This window comes from Microcaecilia unicolor, chromosome 8 (assembly GCF_901765095.1).
Source record: "Microcaecilia unicolor chromosome 8, aMicUni1.1, whole genome shotgun sequence".
NCBI classification, from domain to species: Eukaryota; Metazoa; Chordata; class Amphibia; order Gymnophiona; family Siphonopidae; genus Microcaecilia; species Microcaecilia unicolor.
The window spans coordinates 90,964,042-90,985,321 of NC_044038.1; the positions used below are offsets into that span (position 1 = coordinate 90,964,042).

At 48.7% G+C, this 21,280-nt stretch overlaps 1 protein-coding gene across 1 annotated transcript in view; it reads left to right on the forward strand.

The window, feature by feature from the left end:
* The window catches only part of LOC115476473 (CD276 antigen-like), a 174,961-nt gene extending 158,315 nt beyond the window's left edge, over positions 1-16,646 (forward strand). The window contains exon 5 of the mRNA XM_030212867.1: positions 15,976-16,646. The gene's annotated coding sequence lies outside the window, so the exon portion shown is untranslated. The remainder of the gene's footprint in view (positions 1-15,975) is intronic.
* The last annotated feature ends 4,634 nt before the right edge of the window (positions 16,647-21,280 follow it).

Genomic DNA, 21,280 nt, shown 5'->3' on the forward strand with positions numbered 1-21,280 from the left:
CTATACAGATGTTTTTATATTTAGGCCCCCTTTTATCAAGCTGTACTAGCAGCTGCTGTGTGGCAATGCTCTCGGAGCCCATTCAGAGTGAACGGGCTTTGTCGGCATTACCGCACCAGCAGCCGCTAGCATGCACTTGATAAAAGTGGGCCTTAATTTGTATTTCAGCATGGTTTACTGATCATAATTGTTTTATATATCATCTTTTCTGCATTGAAAGTTGTAAGGATTTTATTATTTATGTTTTAGTCAACTACATTGAAGCTTCAATGAGATGATACATTTGTGTTTTTTGAGGCTGGTTACATTTCATCTTGGCTCAGTAGTTTTGTGTTACATTCTATTACATAAGAACATAAGCGTTGCTATTGGGACAGACCGAACATCAAACCCAATATCCTGTTTCCAACAGTGGCCAGTCCAGGTCACAAGTACCTGGCAAGATTCCAGAACAGTAAAACAGATTTTATGCTGCTTATCCTAGGAATAAGCAGTGGATTTTCCTAAGTCCATCTCTTAATAATGTCTTACGGACTTTTCTTTTAGGAATTTTTAGAAATCTATGCTGAAAACCCACCTTTTCACTGCTGCTTTTTAGCTCCTAGCCACTACTCAATTGCCCTCCCCTTGTCCCTTCCTTCCTTCTCACCCATTACTTCCCTCACCCGTAACTGTCTTGTCTGTCTGTATTATTTAGATTGTAAGCTCTTTTGAGCAGGGACTGTCTCTTTGTATCAGGTGTTCAGCGCTGCGTGCATCTGGTAGCGCTATACAAATGCTAATAATAATAATTTATCCAAACCTTTTTATAGCAATCTAAGCTAACTGCTTTTACCACATTCTGACAATGAATTCCAGAGTTTAATTACTTGTTGAGTGAAAAAATATTTTCTCCAATTCGTTTTAAATTTACTACTTAGTAGCTTCTTCGTGTGCCCCTAATCCTAGTATTTTTGAAAAGAGTAAACAAGCGATTCATGTCCACCCATTCCGCTCCACTCATTATTTTATAGACCTCTATCATATCTCCCCTCAGCTATCTCTTCTCAAAGCTGAAGAGCCCTAGCCACTTTAGCCTTTCCTCATAGGGAAGTCTTCCTATTCCCTTTATCATTTTCATCACCCTTCTCTGTACCGTTTGTAATTCTGCTATATCTTTTTTGAGATGCAGTGATCAGAACTGCCATAGTATTCAAGATGCAGTCGCACCATCGAACAATACAAAGGCATTATAACATTCTCATTTTTGTTGCCGTTGCACCCTTGTGGTACTTGTTTTGACAAACTCTGATGAAGCAAGTTTTGCAGGTTAGTTTCTTTTTCTCTTTTTGTTTCTCCTCCTTTTGCTCTTGCCTTTCTTTCCTTCCTAATATTGCCTGATATTGCTCTTTATAGTGGTTGTTATTTATTCCATTATTGATTTACGTGTACCTGTTTGTACTGCATGCTGTTTGAATATACATATATTTGCATGCATTTTTTGTTCAAATCACTTGTCCCTACTTTTCAGCACATTTTAATGTATGATTTATGGCATATACATATGGTTGGTGTTTTATTTATTTCTGTTTTTCAGATGTTGTATACATGTGTATATATATTCACGCTTATATTTTTTTAAACATATTTGTGCAATCATTTTCTTTTTGTGATATTTATTTTGTATGTTTAAACATAGATACATGACTCCTGAAGCAGGCACAGAGCACATGTGCATGTTGAGTCTGCTTGTATATTTACTGACATTCATCAATAAAATAATTTCAGCATTATCTACATCTCTTTGGTTGGATTGGAAGGCTATTCCTACATCTCTACTTTTTCCTGTTTGGACTTCACACGGAGGGTTACCCTTCTTTTTTTGCTGTGTGTCTTATTTAGGAGATACATCTGTTGCCAATACATGAGAAGTTATGTAAACATAAGAAATACCCCCTTCTCTATTTTGCCTCTAATCACTGTAATAAAATAAAAACAACACAAGGGAGTGATAGTGGCATTGTCTGCAACACACCCTTGGCAGATTAAGAAAGTGGTTTGAGAAAAGGAGGGGTACTTTTTGCTCATGGTTGTGACATTGGGATATGATCTTTATACACTGGTGAACCACAGGGACCATACAGGTCTTTTTCTGTCATCATCTACTATGTTACTATGAGGCTCATTTTCAAAGCACATATGGGCTCTGCTGCAGATAACTCGAGCCAAGCTTTAGTAAAAGACCCCCATAGATTCTGTAGAGAGCAAGGTTTTTCAGACCTTGCTAAGATATTTCACTTTATATCACATCATTCATTCTATTAAAGACTACCTACTCTTTAGAAAATCACTGAAAACCCATCTATTCAAGGAAGCTTATCCAAACGCCACGACCAAACCCTATGAACCTGATCCTGCAACAATGGCAATGACTCAGATCACGTCTCCTCCAATTTTTCCCTATGCTTACCCTATCCCCTGATTATCTCAATCTCTACTCCCTCTCCCTTATAATATTACCTATCTACATTTCCCACTACTTTGTCAAGCTTAACCTGTTTTTCTCTGTACTATACTTGGTAATCCTACTACTATGTAAGCTGCATTGAACCTGCTATGACTGGGAAAGTGCAGGATACAAATGTAACAAACAAATAGTGCACTTTAGTCATGCAGAGGGTCGACTGTTGGTGTGTGTGTGGGGGGGGGGGGGGGGGGGGGGAGTTAATTTGACAATCAATCCTAGGCTAGATAATAAGCTATAACCAAAAAGAGATCAGGATAAATTACATAGTTTTCTGACCCACTGGGATTTGCTAGATCTCTGGAGGCACATTCACCCAGGGGAACAGGATTATACTTATTCTCCGAGGACAAGCAGGCTGCTTGTTCTCACTGATGGGTTGACGTCCTCGGCAGCCCCCTCCATCGGAAAGTTTACTAGCAAAGGCCTTTGCTAGTCCTCGCGCGCCCATGCGCACCGCGCATGCGCGGCCGTCTTCCCGCCCGAAACCGGCTCGAGCCGGCCAGTCTTCTTTCGTCCGCGCTCGGTACGGTCGTGTTACGCCGTTCGTGCCCTAGAGAGTCGACCTCGCGCATCCTTTTCGACGTGTTTTTCATCTCTTTTTTCACAAAAAAGTTCGGGAAGCGCTCCGGAAGTGTTCCGGAGGCCCTTTCGGGTTTTCTGCCCTTCCCGTATTTCTCAGTTTTTTGCCCCGTAAGTTTTTCTTTCGTTGTCGGGGTAGGCCTTTTTTGGCCTCGGTCGAGATTTTTCTCCCTCTAAATTTTGGTGCTTCAATTTTCGCCATTTCGGCTTTTGATTTCGCCGGCGTGATTTTTCCGCCCATGACATCGAAGCCTTCCAGCGGCTTCAAGAAGTGCACCCAGTGCGCCCGGGTAATCTCGCTCACTGATAGGCACTCTGCGTGTCTTCAGTGTCTAGGGGCCCAGCACCGCCCTCAGAACTGTAGTCTGTGTTCCCTGTTACAAAGGCGGACTCAGGTAGCGAGATTAGCCCAGTGGAACGTTTTGTTCTCGGGCTCTTCGTCGGCATCGGCACCGGAGGCATCGAGTGCATCGACGTCGTCAGCGTCCGGACCATCTTCCTTGGCTGCCGCTCCATCGACTGCATCGAGGCATCGGGCCTCTGCATCGGCGCCGAGGCATCGGGCGACTGTATCGACGTCGGTGGTACCGAGACTTCGTCTGCTGATGTCGTCGGACGGAGGTGCATCGTCAGGAGTGCAGGTGAGGGCTGTCCATTCCCCTGCTGGTGGCGGTGAGCCTTCGGGTGGGTCTCCCCCTACCCTGAGGGCTCCTGCGGTACAGCCCCCCCGGGATCGACCTTCTTCGGTCTCGGCCCCGAGGAAGCGACGGATGGATTCTACGTCCTCCTCGTCGGTGCCGGGGAGCTCCGGTGACATGCTTCGGAAGAAGTCGAAGAAGCATCGACACCGGTTGCCTCCCCATGTCGGCACCGAGAGCTCTGGGTCGCCGAGGGATTCGGCACCCAGCAGGCATCGGCACCGAGAGGACCGCTCACCCTCTGTTCAGGAGGTGTCGATGCGCTCCGCTCTGGACAGCCCGGAACAGCCTCCTCGCCCGGAACAGGTTCTGACGTCGACGCCTGCATCGACCTCTCAGCCTTTCTCTGCAGCCGCTCTAAATGAGAGCCTCCGGGCCGTTCTCCCAGAGATTCTGGGAGAGCTGTTGCGCCCTACCCCTCCGGTACCGGCGGTGCTTGCGCCACCGGTGCCGTCGAGCGTGGCGCCGGCTGGCCCATCGCCCAGGTTGAGGTCCCCGACGTCGGTACCACGTGCGGTGCCGACCGCGGCCACCTCCCAGGAAGGCTCCCCGACTACGTCGGCGGAGGGAGCTTCGCCGATGCGGGCGAGGGACTCTTCCTCTCGACGCCCCCACCGTGGACGGGGTTCCACCGAGTCGAGCAGGGCGAGGTTGCAGACACAGGTTCGTGAACTTGTGTCTGACACCGAGGGTGAGGCCTCATGGGAAGAGGAGGAAGAACCCAGATATTTCTCTGACTAGGAGTCTGAGGGTCTCCCTTCCGATCCCACTCCCTCTCCTGAAAGACAGCTTTCCCCTCCTGAGAGTCTGTCTTTTGCTTCCTTTGTCCGGGAGATGTCTACGGCCATCCCCTTCCCGGTGGTTGTGGAGGACGAGCCCAGGGCTGAAATGTTTGAGCTCCTGGACTATCCTTCTCCACCTAAGGAAGCGTCCACTGTTCCCTTGCACCATGTCCTGAAAAAGACATTGCTTGCGAACTGGACCAAGCCACTAAGTAATCCCCACATTCCCAAGAAGATTGAGTCCCAGTACCGGATCCATGGGGACCCAGAGCTGATGCGCACTCAGTTGCCTCATGACTCTGGAGTTGTGGATTTGGCCCTAAAGAAGGCTAAGAGTTCTAGGGAGCATGCTTCGGCGCCCCCGGGCAAAGACCCTAGAACCTTAGACTCCTTTGGGAGGAAGGCCTACCATTCTTCTATGCTCGTGGCCAAGATCCAGTCTTACCAGCTCTACACGAGCATACACATGCGGAACAATGTGCGGCAGTTGGCGGGCTTGGTTGATGCTCTTCCCCCTGAGCAAGCCAAGCCTTTTCAGGAGGTGGTCAGGCAGCTGAAGGCATGCAGAAAATTCCTGGCCAGAGGAGTTTATGACACTTTTGATGTTGCGTCCAGGGCCGCTGCTCAAGGTGTGGTGATGCGCAGGCTCTCATGGCTGCGTGCCGCCGACCTGGAGAATAGACTCCAGCAGCGGATTGCGGACTCGCCTTGCCGTGCGGACAACATTTTTGGAGAAAAAGTCGAGCAGGTGGTAGAGTCTCTCCACCAGCGGGACACCGCATTCGACAAGTTCTCCCGCCGGCAGCCTTCAGCCTCTACCTCTACAGGTAGAAGATTTTTCGGGGGAAGGAAGACTGGTCCCTATGCTTCTGGTAAGCGTAGGTACAATCCTCCTTCCCGACAGCCTGCGGCCCAGGCTAAGCCCCAGCGCGCTCGCTCTCGTCAGCAGCGTGCGCCTCAGCAAGGCCCCGCGGCTCCCCAGCAAAAGCAAGGGGCGAGCTTTTGACTGGCTCCAGCAGAGCATAGCCGACATCCAAGTGTCAGTGTCGGACGACCTGCCGGTCGGGGGGAGGTTGAAAGCTTTTCACCAAAGGTGGCCTCTCATAACCTCCGACCAGTGGGTTCTGCAAATAGTCCGGCAAGGATACACCCTCAATTTGGCCTCAAAACCTCCAAATTGTCCACCGGGAGCTCAGTCTTACAGCTTCCAGCACAAGCAGGTACTTGCAGGGGAACTCTCCGCCCTTCTCAGCGCCAATGCGGTCGAGCCCGTGCCATCCGGGCAAGAAGGGCTGGGATTCTATTCCAGGTACTTCCTTGTGGAAAAGAAAACAGGGGGGATGCGTCCCATCCTAGACCTAAGGGCCCTGAACAAATATCTCGTAAAAGAAAAGTTCAGGATGCTTTCCCTGGGCACCCTTCTCCCCATGATTCAGCAAAACGATTGGCTATGCTCTCTGGACTTGAAGGATGCCTACACACACATCCCGAAACTGCCAGCTCACAGACAGTATCTGCGATTTCAGTTGGGCACACGCCACTTCCAGTACTGTGTGCTACCCTTTGGGCTCGCCTCTGCGCCCAGGGTGTTCACAAAGTGCCTAGCTGTGGTAGCAGCGGCACTTCGCAGGCTGGGGGTGCACGTGTTCCCATATCTCGACGATTGGCTGGTGAAGAACACATCCGAGGCAGGAGCCCTGCAGTCCATGCAGATGACTATTCGCCTCCTGGAGCTACTGGGGTTTGTGATAAATTATCCGAAGTCCCATCTTCTCCCAGTGCAGAAACTCGAATTCATAGGAGCTCTGCTGGATTCTCGGACGGCTCGCGCCTATCTCCCAGAGACGAGGGCCAACAACTTGTTGTCCCTCGTCTCGCGGGTGCGAGCATCCCGGCAGATCACAGCTCGGCAGATGTTGAGATTGCTGGGCCACATGGCCTCCACAGTTCATGTGACTCCCATGGCTCGTCTTCATATGAGATCTGCTCAATGGACCCTAGCCTCCCAGTGGTATCAGGCTGCTGGGGGCCTAGAAGACGTGATCCACCTGTCCACGAGTTTTCTCAAATCCCTGTATTGGTGGACGATTTGCTCCAATTTGACTCTGGGACGTCCCTTCCAAATTCCTCAGCCGCAAAAAGTGCTGACCACGGATGCGTCTCTCCTGGGATGGGGAGCTCATGTCGATGGGCTTCACACCCAAGGAAGTTGGTCCCTCCAAGAACGCGATCTACAGATCAATCTTCTGGAGTTGCGAGCGATCTGGAACGCTCTGAAGGCTTTTAGAGATCGGCTGTCCCACCAAATTATCCAAATTCAGACAGACAACCAGGTTGCCATGTACTATGTCAACAAGCAGGGGGGCACCGGATCTCGCCCCCTGTGTCAGGAAGCCGTCAGGATGTGGCTCTGGGCTCGCCGTCTCGGCATGGTGCTCCAAGCCACATATTTGGCAGGCGTAAACAACAGTCTGGCCGACAGGTTGAGCAGGATTATGCAACCTCACGAGTGGTCGCTCAGTTCCAGGGTAGTGCGACAGATCTTCCAAGCGTGGGGCACCCCCTTGGTGGATCTCTTCGCATCTCGAGTGAACCACAAAGTCCCTCAGTTCTGTTCCAGGCTTCAGGCCTCCGGCAGACTAGCATCGGATGCCTTCCTCCTGGATTGGGGGGAGGGCCTGCTGTATGCTTATCCTCCCATCCCTCTGGTGGGGAAGACTTTGTTGAAACTCAAGCAAGACCGAGGCACCATGATTCTGATTGCTCCTTTTTGGCCGCGTCAGATCTGGTTCCCCCTTCTTCTGGAGTTATCCTCCGAAGAACCGTGGAGATTGGAGTGTTTTCCGACCCTCATCACACAGGACGAGGGGGCGCTTCTGCATCCCAACCTCCAGTCTCTGGCTCTCACGGCCTGGATGTTGAGGGCGTAGACTTTGCCTCCTTGGGTCTGTCGGAGGGTGTCTCCCGCATCTTGCTTGCTTCCAGGAAAGACTCCACTAAGAGAAGTTACTTCTTCCATTGGAGGAGGTTTGCCGTCTGGTGTGACAGCAAGGCCCTAGATCCTCGCTCTTGTCCTACACAGACCCTGCTTGAATACCTTCTGCACTTGTCTGAGTCTGGCCTCAAGACCAACTCTGTAAGAGTTCACCTTAGTGCAATCAGTGCATACCATTATCATGTGGAAGGTAAGCCGATCTCAGGACAGCCTTTAGTTGTTCGCTTCATGAGAGGTTTGCTTTTGTCAAAGCCCCCTGTCAAGCCTCCTACAGTGTCATGGGATCTCAATGTCGTTCTCACCCAGCTGATGAAACCTCCTTTTGAGCCACTGAATTCCTGCCATCTGAAGTACTTGACCTGGAAGGTCATTTTCTTGGTGGCAGTTACTTCAGCTCGTAGAGTCAGTGAGCTTCAGGCCCTGGTAGCCCAGGCCCCTTACACCAAATTTCATCATAACAGAGTAGTCCTCCGCACTCACCCTAAGTTCTTGCCAAAGGTTGTGTCGGAGTTCCATCTGAACCAGTCAATTGTCTTGCCAACATTCTTTCCCCGTCCTCATTCCTGCCCTGCTGAACGTCAGCTGCACACATTGGACTGCAAGAGAGCATTGGCCTTCTACCTGGAGCGACACAGCCCCACAGACAGTCCGCCCAATTGTTTGTTTCTTTTGATCCCAATAGGAGGGGAGTGGCTGTAGGGAAACGCACCATATCCAATTGGCTAGCAGATTGCATTTCCTTCACTTACGCCCAGGCGGGGCTGGCTCTTGAGGGTCATGTCACGGCTCATAATGTTAGAGCCATGGCTGCGTCGGTAGCCCACTTGAAGTCAGCCTCCATTGAAGAAATTTGCAAAGCTGCGACGTGGTCATCTGTCCACACATTCACATCTCATTACTGCCTGCAGCAGGATACCCGACGCGACAGTCGGTTCGGGCAGTCAGTTCTTCAGAACCTGTTTGGGCTTTAGGATCCAACTCCACCCCCCGAGGGCCCTGTTTGTTCTGTTCCAGGCTGCACTCTCAGTTAGTTGGTAAATTTTTTAGGTCAATCTCAGTTATGTCCTCGCCGTTGCGAGGCCCAATTGACCATGGTTGTTGTTTTGAGTGAGCCTGGGGGCTAGGAATACCCCATCAGTGAGAACAAGCAGCCTGCTTGTCCTCGGAGAAAGCGAATGCTACATACCTGTAGAAGGTATTCTCCGAGGACAGCAGGCTGATTGTTCTCACAAACCCGCCCGCCTCCCCTTTGGAGTTGAGTCTTCCCTTGAAGTGTATTGTTTTGCTACATACTGGACTGGCCGGCTCGAGCCGGTTTCGGGCGGGAAGACGGCCGCACATGCGCGGTGCGCATGGGCGCGCGAGGACTAGCAAAGGCCTTTGCTAGTAAACTTTCCGATGGAGGGGGCTGCCGAGGACGTCAACCCATCAGTGAGAACAATCAGCCTGCTGTCCTCGGAGAATACCTTCTACAGGTATGTAGCATTCGCTTTATTCACCAGTGCATAGATCCTACTCTCTGATAGATTGTTGGCTAAGGGACCCCGCTATCCTTTCCTGCATAAGTGCCCATCAAATTCATACACATACTCGGTCAGACCATGCCCAGTGGTCCTCACTCTTAGCATGTCCCAAGGCTAGACCACCTTGGTGCCTCGATGACACTCTCTTACTAGACTGGGTAATGTCACATAGTTAAAAAAAGATCTATTGGAATATATTCAATTCAGTGATATAGGGGAGGTGAGCTCATATACTCTATAGAAAGGCCTCAAAGCTGTTGTGAGGAGAAACATTGTAGTTTTACAGACATACCTTCACTGTCAGTGTTTAAATAAGAAAAAACATTTGCGTCAAGGATTAGATATGCTGGAACAATTGGCTAAGAGCGGTCCACTGCCAACACACCAGGGCAAACAGCTCCATTGCTTGCGATTGGAGTTCAATGAGCTCCAGTTGGCAGATATATCAGAACACTTACAAAAGGTGAGACAGACCTACTTCAAATTTTTAAAGTATTTTGGGAGGATCTTGGTGCCTATATTGATCTGGGTCTTTAATGATCTGGAAAAGCAACTTGAATTGCCACAGTCATGGCGCCTAGCTGTGATTACTGTTATTCCAAAACCAGGAAAAAAATCCCCAATTATGTAGTTCATATTGACCAATCTCCACATTAGGATTGGGTTATAAATTTTTCATGAAAATCCTGGGGTGATACCTTCTCTGGTCCATGAAGATCAAGCTGGGTTTATCACTGGATGGTAAAACTTCAATAACATTCACAGGACCCTGTACTTGATCCATAGTGCTAATGCAGATAATATTCCTATGCTGCTGCTCTCGTTGGTTGAGCAGGTCCATTGGCCCTTCATGTTCTCAGTCCTAGACAAGATGGGATTAATTGGGCACTACCTGTCGTGAATACGATTGCTTTATATTAAGCCCTAGCTTATCTTACCTTCAATAATGCACGAACAGCCGCCATTTCACTGCAGAAGGGCACAAGACAGGACTGTGCACTGTCTCCATTGCTTTTTGCCTAAGTCATCAGGGCATGGAGGGCCATATCGGGCATCTGGGTGGGGGACAAGGAGTATAAGATAATGCTTCTTCCCAGTTCCAGGGTCGTTGTCCCTCCCGCCGAGGTCCAGGGTCCTCGTCCCTCCCTTCCAGTTCCCCTCCCTCCAAATTTTAAAAGTCATCCTGACTTATCTCGTCGGGGTTACAGTGGCTGGCAGCAGCAGTAAAAAGCGTGCAGGCTCGGCATTTACTTCAGTTTTCCCTTCTCTGTCTCTCAGCTCTGGTCCTGCCCTCATTTCCTGTTTCCGCAAGGGCGGGACCAGAGCTGAGAGACAGAGAAGGGAAAACTGAAGTGCCGAGCCTGCACGCTTTTTACTACGCGTGGTAAGTCAGGATGACTTTTAAAATTCGGAGGGAGGGGGCCTGTAACTGGGAGGGAGGGAGGGGGGACCCTGGAATTGGGAGGGAGGGGGACGGACGATGACCCTGGACCTCGGAGGGAGGAAACGAACTTCCGGTGGGTGAATATTATATGCAGCCTTCCCTTCCCTCCAAGGGCAGGGCACTGAGAGCGAATGCGAGGCTGTGGTTGGTCCCTCCTCCTTCTGACTTCGCGTTTCTTTCCCTGGGCGATTACGAACCCGACACGGCTTCATTGCCATGGAGTCAGCTTCAGAACGTTGGAGGTGCGAATTATTATATTAGATTTGGACTTGTTTCAAGTTTTCTTTCACATGAAGGAATTGTGCCTAGCACAACAGCCAGCAAATGTATGGTGGGGTGGGTGAACAGAGGCAGGGCCCTTAAGATTGTTTGCCCCAGGCCCAGCTTTGTCTCTCTGCATCCCTCATAACAAATTATGCAGTTTAATCATACATTGAGTTGGAAATTTGTACATTGAGCTCCAATTTGTTGGAAATCTGCTACTGCTTAGTCTAGACAAACAATTTGAAAAGGTAAACAATCTTTTCCTATTTACCTGTTCCACTCATGATTTTGTAAGCCTCTTTTCCATAAACTGTTTAGCCTTTCTCCTTAAGGAAGCTGTTACAGCCACTTCCTCATTTCATTATTCCCCTCTCTTTTCAAATTCCACTCTAGCTTAATAGAGATGGGGTGGCTACAATTGCATACAATTCTCAAGTTATGGTTGCAGCACAGATCAATATGGAAACATTATGACAGGGCTACTCAAATGACTGTCCATAGACTGTAATCCAGACCACCGAGCCTTCCTAGGTGGAGCATTGGGGTGCCAGGTTTTTGTTTTGTTTTTTTGCCCCGATGCTGCGGCCTGAAATGCTGACATCTCACCATCTCCTTTCCCTAAGTCCAGCTCCCCCCTTGGGTCCTTCCAGTATCTCCTCCCTCTCTTGTACCTTAACAGACAATCAACAGCCACAGCGATTCAAGCAGGTGGCTACTGTGACATGCTAAGTCACATGCCTTTGGCATATGATGCACGCAATTGGGCCCCAGCTCACATGCTTAAGGGGCCCAATCACATGCATTTGTGCACTCCCCTCCCCCCCCTGCAGATTTAGCATCTCTCCCTACCACCCTCCTTGAGTGCAGCACCTCTCTTCCTCTTTATCCTCCCTCCTACACTCAGGTACCTCTCCTCTTCTGTTCTTGCTGCCATTAACCTGTTTGTGCAGTGCTGGCACCCTCAGCAAGAGCAGGCTGTTTCAGCCAATCCCGGGGGCCTTCCTTCAGCTACACACCGCCCTTGCTGAAGACCCCCAGGATTGGCTGAAGCAGCTTGCTATTATTGAGGGTGCCAACACTGCACAAACAGATTAATCGCAGCACGAAGAGCAGAGATACCAGATTGTGTGAGTATGGGGGGGGGGGGGGGGGGGGTGAGGGGACAAGGAGGGAGAGAGGTGCTGCATCAGGGGTGTTGAAGGGGAGGGCAAAGAGGGAGAGAGATGCTACATTGTGGGGGTTGGGGCAACAAAGGAAACAAATGCTGAATCATGGGAGGGGAAAGGAGGGTGAGAGATGCTGGACAGGGAGATTAGGTAGGGAAGAGATCCAACCAGGGGGGTGAGGAAGAGTGCAGGTGTGAAGGGAAAGAGGTGCTGGACAAGAAAGGTGAGAGACCTGCAGGGAAAGAAGAAAGAGAGACAGAGGTGCTGGTCCTGCAAAGGGGAGACAGGCGCGAGGGAACATAAGAATCGCCTACTTGGTCAGACCAAGGGTCCATGCTTCCAGCAGTGGTCAATCCAGGTCACAAGTACCTGGCAGAAATCCCATTAGTAGCAACATTCCATGCTACCAATCTCAGGATAAGGAGTGGCCTCCCCATCTCAATAACAGACTTTGGACTTGTCCTACAGGAACTTGTCCAAACCTTTTTTTAAGCCCAGATATGCTAACCACTGTTACTACATCCTCGAGTAATGAGTTCCAGAGCTTAACTATTATTTGAGAGAAAAAAATATTTGCTCCTATGTTTTAAAATTATTTCCATGTAATTTCATTGTCAGCAATAAAATCCTCAGGTTAATATGAATAAGTAACCTGGGAATATTGAGCACTTGCTGTCTTGAAAAAAACAACAGTGATCACGAATCTTCAGAGCTTTTTTACCTCCACATCGCACTGACCATCTTTTTCAAGACAAGTGCTCTATATTTCCAGGTTATTCATTCAATTAAGGTACTTTGTTCCACATTAAGGCCCCCAGGCAGGCATTTGGCAGAAACACTGTGCCGCGTCGGGCATTACAAATAAAGTGTTTTCCACCATTCTTTCGGCTTCTTGTTGTCACTTAAGGTGCTTTGCTGGTCACACTACTCCTTTGCTTGGACCCTTCTCATGTAGCGGTTCACAGTCTTCCGCTTTCACTGTTTCTTTGGCTTTTTTGCTTCTCCAAATCCAAAAATGAAGCACACTTTTCTGCGCCTTTAACTATAAGCGTTTCAATTTTTTTTTTAACTTGGAAGACATATTTAAATGCAAGAAACAAGCACCAATGTGAGCTTTCACTTTTGGGTTTGCTCCGACTCACACACCATCTCTCACTGCCAGCACTTACGGGCTTGCATGGGATTCCTTCTGCTTCCAAATTACATAAAAAACAGCGGATTTTAAAGAAAGAATCATGAGAAATCCTCTGCCTCTAAGCTGGCATTATTTTTTCAGTGGTAAGGCTTGTTTTGTGCTCTGTTCTCCGAGCATTGGAATAGGAAATGCTCTAATTGACATCAGTTTGACTACATTAGCATGCTATTTGCACTAATCTTTGGCACAAACGTTTTTCTCCTGCACTAGAGCCTCTGAGCATTTTGAACTCACTAACGCTGGCACTAGTCTGATGCTAATCGCCTCTTAGCACCCACATTTGGTTCTGAGCATTGGCCCATCAATGACTGGAAAATTAGTTCCACTCATTTATTTGTAAGTATTTTAAATACATATTCCCATTTAAATCAAAGATAAACTTTGAACAGGAAACTGTGAAAACCAAGAACTCCTTAAATATTGAGTCTGCTTTTCCTTCATTACATAAAATACATTATTTGCCTCTTCCAATCCCAGTTGTTCATGTGATCATGAGAATTCAACTGATGCAATGCTGCTCTTGGCCCATGTTCACTTAGAGATGTCAGTGTGCAGATTCAAATTTAATTCAACTAGAAGTAGAGAGAAGCTATTGGTGAAATATCTTGAAATGTGTAGTTACTACTGCTCGCCACCCCTGATATTGCTCACTTTATTCAGGACTTAAGGTACAGATTAAAGATGAAAACCCTCTGGCTGACTTAGTTCCGGGTTCTGCACATTTTCTAAATTTGGTTGGCTCAGATGCTGCAAAATGTCATCTGGACACTGTTTCATTCTTTGCTTTATTTAGACTACTAGTAAAAAAGGCCCGTTTCTGAACACAATGAAACGGGCGCTAGCAAGGTTTTCCTTGGAGTGTGCATGTTTGAGAGAGTGTGTGTGCGAGTGACTGTGTGAGAGTGTATGGGGGACAATTTCCGTTGTTCCCTTGTACTTCCCTTAGCTACCCTTCTGCATTGTGAATTCTGCCCACAGCGATAGATTGTGTGTGTGTGTCGGTGTGTGTGTCACAGGGAGAGTTCGTGTATGTGTGTGTGTGTGAGAGAGGGTGGGGCGGGCTGGGAGGTTGGGGGTGAGTGTTTGTGTTATTGTGTGTCTCACAATGAAAGGGGGGAAGGGGGGTGGTGAACTGAGAGTATGTTGCAGGGAGCTTGGAGGGGGGGGGGTCAGGTTTGTTGGGTGGGGGTTGGCCATGTTGTTGCTGGCTGGTATTAGTGGGGTGCTTTGAGTGTATATGTTTTTTGCTGTGTTTTTGAGGGGGTGTGGCGGTGTTTTTGTGTGTGAGATTGAAAGGTCATGTGTGTCACAGAGATAGATTGTGTGTGTGTGGAAATGATGGAGAGTGTGTGAGTGTGGGGTTGAGTAAGTGTGTGTGTGTGGAGTTTATTGTATAATCAGTGATATCTGTATGAGGGAGAAGTGTCTGAGTTGCATGAGCAGTTAGTGTTGCATTGTTTTGGGGGGAGGGGGTGCTTGTGGGGTAGGGTAAGGTTGTTTTGTTTGAGTGTTTGTGGTTTTGGGGGCGGGGTTGTCTTTGGGGTGGGGTGTATGACATCAGGGGTGAGGCTAGTGACGTGGGAGGCAGGGTTATTGACGGGGCGGATTAATGATGCAGGAGGCGGGGTTAGATGACGCAGGAGGCGGGGTTAGGCTTCGGGCGGTTTTGGGTTGTGGGGAGTTTGGTGTGTTTTTTTTTTTGTTGTTGTTGCTGGTAGGGGTTGATTCTCTACATGTGAGTCTGAGACAGTAATGAGAAATCAGCAGGGCAGTCTGTAGTGCTATTTGTAAGCACTTGTATTTTTGTTGTAACCGGAGGGATCCGTTCCAGGCAGGTAGGATGAGGCGTATTTATGGCTTGGTTTGAGTGTTAAATGTGGGTGGTTTTCCGTAGTGGGGGCGGGGCTGAAGGCGCATGTGTCATCTGATGGAGGTTTCCGTTGTAGTCACTGATTGTTTGGCTTTTTTTTGGGGGGGGGGGAGGGGTTGTGCGTCGGAGGTTTGCTTTTGTCTGCTTTTTGTTTTGGGGGGGGGGGGGGGGCGGGTGGATGTTGCGTTTCCGTGGCAGTCATTCGGAGTACTCAGGTGGGCTCTTTGTATGTATTTTTATGAAACCGGAGGGATCCGTTTGTGTGTTGTTTGTTTGGTGTGGGGGGGAGGGGGTTTGGGCGCCAGAGGGTTCCGTTTGGGTGGGTTTTGTTTGTGGGGGGGGGGGTTGCGTCGGAGGGATCCTTTTGTCTGTTTTTTTTTTGTGTGGGGGGGGGGGGGTTCAGTGTGGGCGTGTGCTTCGTGCGATTCCTTGGCAGCCGGTCCGGGAGGACAGGGAGGGTGTTTGTTGTGGCTGACGATGCGTACCCGGCGTGATTGGCAGTTTTTATCTGGTTTTCCATTTGCAAGAGGGAGGGGGCGGGGTTGTTGCTCGGACAAGTGTAGTTATGGCGTTCCGTTTCTGTTTGCTGGGAGGGCTTTTTTTATTGGGATAGCACATACCGGCAACAGGATCAGGGGCATCAGAATGGGAATCCCTTCAGTGATGTTCCTTCGCTCCCTGCTGCTGTGGAAGTGTGAATTGTTCGTTTGTTGTGGTGCTCTTTCTCCTCCCTTGTTCTGATGTTGTTCTTTGTGGTTTTTTTTGCGATGCGATTTTGTCGCGTGGCAATGGGTTGGCGATGCTTCAGTGTCAGTGCTCCACCCTCGACGTCATCGCATTTGACGCGTGGGCGGGGCAGACACTCTTGGATCAAAAGTGGTCTCTGCCACCTCACTTTTAGAACGTTGGGAAAGTGAGGCTTCATTAGAACGCTGGAGGTGCGTTTTATATAGAGAGATGTACAATTTCTTCTCTGCTCTAACTCAGCACTGGGAAAGTTCCACATCCCAATCTCCAAGTCTGCAATCAAAAATTGACACTGAAAGCCACTTGGCGGTCAGCCCGAGCTGATGCAACCAGGGCTTGAAGATATGTCTTCAGAGCCATTCAGGATACACTGGCCAAAATAACTGTTGACAGTGGAAAACTCAGCGCAGCTCAATAAGAACACATTAGTTAAGAACCAGAATGGACAGTCTGGAAACTGCAATGACACCTGTCATGCAGGATGCCATTCTTATAGAGGAGGAACAATTAAATCTGTGCACGTTTCCACTCTGTACAGTTCACTAATTGAATTCATTAAGGTGAGAAATTACTTTGAAACCTATGAAACAGAAGCAAAAGAACTAAAAATTGAAAGTTACAAGGACAGCCAAAAGAGTAGAAACAGGAAAAGAATGTTCACCGAGTCTGCAAATCAAAAGATGAAACAATCAGGATGAGAAGCATTCATTACTGAAACACATTACGTTATCTGTGGCACAGTGCAGGAACTGCAATGATGTGACAAAGCTTACAAAAATTAGAGAAAAAAATGGAATCTCTTACATAGTTTAATTCTTTGAATATTTCATGAAGTTCATGCAGCTGCAGATTATTTATAAGACCACAACAAACAAGACTTGGAGGCAGGGGCGTAGCTACGGGTGGGCCCAGGCCCGCCCGCCCACCCAAGCGCACATACACTGCAGCAGCAGCAGCGCATACCATGGAGACGGCACCCGCTCGCGCTCAGCTCTCTTCAGGTTCCTTAATCTTTCCAGGCCAGCCTGATTTCGGCAGCTCAGACCCACCCACCACCCACGCGCACACAACTCACTGACTGCAGCAGTGCAGTAGCCTACGCGTCGCGCCGTCGCAGGCACCTGCTCACTGCTGCTCAGCTGATCATCTCTCCAGGTCGCATCATCAGCGCGTCGTAGTAGTTGCTGTTTTCCTCCATCCTACACGGACGTGGCTGTGCTCAGCCTTGCTCTCGCTCCGCTCTGTCCACTCGCTCGTGGTGGCAACTCACTCAACTGGCATCTGAGGGGCGGGCATAGCTTCACATGCACGCACGGCACGTAGGGTTAGTGCGAGCCTCAGCCTGCCCTGGCCCTGCCCTGAAATGTGGGAAATTGGGAAAGAAAGGTTCTCTTCGAAATTTGAATGGAGAAGATCATTCCAGAATTGAGTAACTTTACTGCCAACTCCAAGCAGCAGCAGGTAATAAAATTGACAAATGCTTTTTTATTTTTTACATTACAAGTTTATATGGCATAATGTAACTATATTTAAAACTATTGTTTTTTTTTCACATTAAGTAAGTGGTTTATGTTGATGCAGGGCAGCTGTTGGGCAGAATACTTAGAAATCCATCATCAAGTGCATTCTAAGGCATTATTTTGTAGTATTCCAAGAAACACTACTCATGTCTCTCTCTCTCTATCTATATCTATATATAGTGCCCACCCATATTAGCTCTGGGCCCACCCAAAATGTCAGGTCTGGCTACGCCGCTGCTTGGAGGAAGACTTTACAGATGCTTTTTGCTTCTTAAGCAAATGCAGAAACATCAGTAATGCCTATGTACAAGAAGCTTAGGGAGCTAGGCCAAAAGGGACACATTTCCTAATGTAGATATACGCTTTCCAATGGACCTAGCTCTACCACACTCTAACTATTCAGGTGCCAAGTCATTTGCTTTGTTGAAACATGTGAAGAATTCTCCACGACACACAGCGATGGGAAAAAAACAACAACTGTCTTTTGGATTCCTCCTTGGATTTTGGTATTAGTCAAGAGTTCACCAGGAGAAAAGAAGAAAGCTGCTTTATAATATTGCTAGGACAATTGTTTTGTAATATTTATTCCCTCCACACCACCGCAAATTCAGATTTGCTAAATAGCTATAGAGTATCATACTGGTATCCAAATGGTGGTGGGAGTTTAAAAATGTATTTGTATGGGAATTATATGCTTAGGGTTTTATTATCTATATATATAAAACTCACCCTCAACGTTCTATTGTCTGACGTCACTGAAGCCAAGGTTCGTAAGTTCGAAGCTCTGAAGCCACGAAAAACACAGTCTTGGGGCACCGCCCTCGCGTCAAATGTTATGACGTTGAGGGCGGAGCAATTCACTCACATCGATAGCGGCCAGGGCGGCGCAATGGCGTCACTGACGACGAAGGTGCGTTGGGTGGGGGGGCCAGAGTCACACATCGACAGCGACCACGGCACCACAATGGCGTCACTAACAACGAAGGTGCGTTGGGTGGGGGGGCCAGAGGAAAGCCTTGCTAGCGCCCGTTTCATTGGCTCCAGAAACGGGCCTTTTTTTACTAGTGTTTTAATAATTCTCCAAGGACAAGCAGGCATAATATTCTCACATATGGGTGACGTGATCCACAGAGCCCAGTGCGACACTGCTAAATGTTTGAGGCAGTGCCCCCACCACACAGGCACAGGTGCCTTCCCACCCAACATGCAAGCGCGGGACCAGCAGTCTTTCATTTTCCACAGAAAGGTATTTTTAAATCTCTCCTCAGCATGAAAAAAAACACTTTTCCTTTTTCATGCCTTCCGTTTTTCGGGATTCTTTTCTTCATATTTTACCTTTGGCAATAATAATTTATATAGTTTTTTTCTTATCTTTTTCTATTTTTCAGTTTTCAGCCTGAGGGGCCTCTGAGCCCTATTTCATACCCGGAAAGCATCAACCTTTCTTGGGTACGTGACTACTCAAGCTCCCTGGGCCATTGAGCCTTTTGACCTTGCGTCAACCGTTTTCCCCTCCCTGTCATCAAGGGTTCTGAGTAGCTTTATGAAGTGTACTTGATGCAATATGACTATTGTAGGCAAAGACCCCCATAACTGGTGTGTTCAGTGCCTAGGCCCAGAGCACCAGGACATTAACTGTAATCTCTGTCAGCGCATGCAAGCAAGGTCCCTTACAGCCCGCAGAATCCAGTGCGAAAAACATTTTGGTTCTGCATCAACATCCGCATCGAGAATGGTAGAAGACTCAGTACTCAATGCAGAAGAATCTGCATCAGCATCAACCAGATACACCCATTGAAAATCAAGAGGATGCTACACTAGACTCGATGCCACAAGTGCGTCAGGACTCTACATCTTTGCCTTCGGTGCTACGTACAGCGAGGAATCAGCAGCACAAAAAGCCTATGAAGCATCGCCATAATTCTCCTTTCACACACTTGGGCCATAGCTCCCCTGTATTGAAGTCCTCAATGCAAGGGAAACATCAGTGCCGCAGTGACCGCTCACCTTTGCTCCAGCTCCTTTCACAATGAGAGCCTTCACGGTCTTCTTGATTTCAACACCTACACACTGCTTTCGCAGCCATTACTAATGCCTACCCTTCATGCTCAAGGAAGAGCTTTCAGGGCTACTGCATTCGCAGTCTATACAGGCTTACAGGGCACTTGAACCAGCCTCAGCGCAGCCCGTGGGTACATCAGAGAGACAAGTCACGGGAGAGGTCCTGCACAACGGCTCGACGTTGACTGTTGAAGCAGCTCACAACTGACTGATGCACGCGTCATCATACTACTACTTAACATTTCTAAAGCGCTACTAGGGTTACGCAGCGCTGTACAGTTTAACAAAGAAGAACGGTCCCTGCTCAAAGGAGCTTACAATCTAATGGACAACATGTGCAGTCAGCTTACAATCTAATGGACAACATGTGCAGTCAAATTGGGGCAGTCCAGATTTCCAGGATAGAGGTGAAATGGTTAGGTGCCGAAGGTGACATTGAAGAGATGGGCTTTGAGCAAGGATTTGAAGATGGGCAGGGAGGGGGCTTGGCGTATGGGCTCAGGAAGTTTGTTCCAAGCATAGGGTGAGGCAGGGCAGAGCCTGGAGTTGGCGATGGTGGAGAAGGGGACAGAGAGGAGGGATTTGTCCTGTGAGCGGAGGTTTCGGGTAGGAGCGTACGGGGAGATAAGGGTAGAGAGGTATTGAGGGGCTGCAAATTGAGTGCATTTGTAGGTTAGCAGCAGAAGCTTGAACTGTATGCGGTACCTGATCGGAATCCAGTGAAGTGACTTGAGGAGAGGTGTGATATGAGCATATCGGTCCAGGCGGAAGATAAGACGTGCAGCAGAGTTCTGAATGGATTGAAGGAGGGATAGATGGTTAAGTGGGAGGCCAGTGAGGAGTAGGTTGCAATAGTCAAGGCGAGAGGTAATGAGAGAGTGGACGAGAGTTGGAAACCATGAGATAAGATCAGCGAGCCCAGGGAAGAGGTGTAGATTGAAAAAAGAAGGGGTCCAAGGACAGATCCCTGAGGAACTCCAACAGAGAGCGGGATGGGGGTGGAGGAAGATCCACGAGAGTGTACTCTGAAGGTACAGTGGGAGAGATAAGAGGAGAACCAGGAGAAGACAGAGCCATGAAACCCAAATGAAGACTGTGGCAAGAAGTAAATTATGATTGACAGTGTCAAAAGCGGCGGACAGGTCAAGGAGGATGAGGATGGAGTACTGACCTTTGGATTTGGCAAGGAACAGGTCATTACAGACTTTAGTGAGTGCCGTTTCTGTCGAGTGTAGAGGGCGAAAGCCACATTGAAGCGGATCGAGGATGGCATGAGAAGAGAGAAAATCGAGGCAGCGGCTGTGAACGGTGCATTCAAGTATCTTGGAGAGGAAGGGTAGGAGGGAGATGGGGCGATAGTTGGAGGGACAGGTAGGGTCAAGTGATGTTTTTTTGAGGAGTGGTGTGACTACAGCATGCTTGAAGGTGTCAGGGATGGTTGCAGTGGAGAGAGAGAGGTTGAGGATATGGCAGATGGAGGGGGTGACGGTAGGAGAGATGGTGTTAAGTAGGTTGGTGGGGATAGGGTCAGAGGAACAGGTGGTGCATTTCGAGGAAGAAAGAAGGTGGGCGGTTTCCTCTTCGGTGATAATAGGGAAAGAGGAGAAGGAGGCCTGGGTTGGTTGGTTGAGGGAGTGGGTTAAAGGAGGAGGAGGTGGTTTGGTAGTAAATTCGAGGTTGATTTTCTGTACCTTATCGCGGAAGTAGTCAGCCAGTGATTGAGGAGAGAGTGAGGGGGGTTGGGAACGGAGGGCACTTTAAGGAGGGAATTAAGGGTGGCGAAGAGGCGACGAGGGTTGGAGCTGAGGGAATTAGTTAGTTGGGTGTAATATTCCTGTTTGGCAAGGAATAGGGAGGACTGGAAGGAGGATAGCATGAATTTGTAATGAATGAAGCCTGAATGGGTGCGAGATTTCCTCCAGAGGCGTTC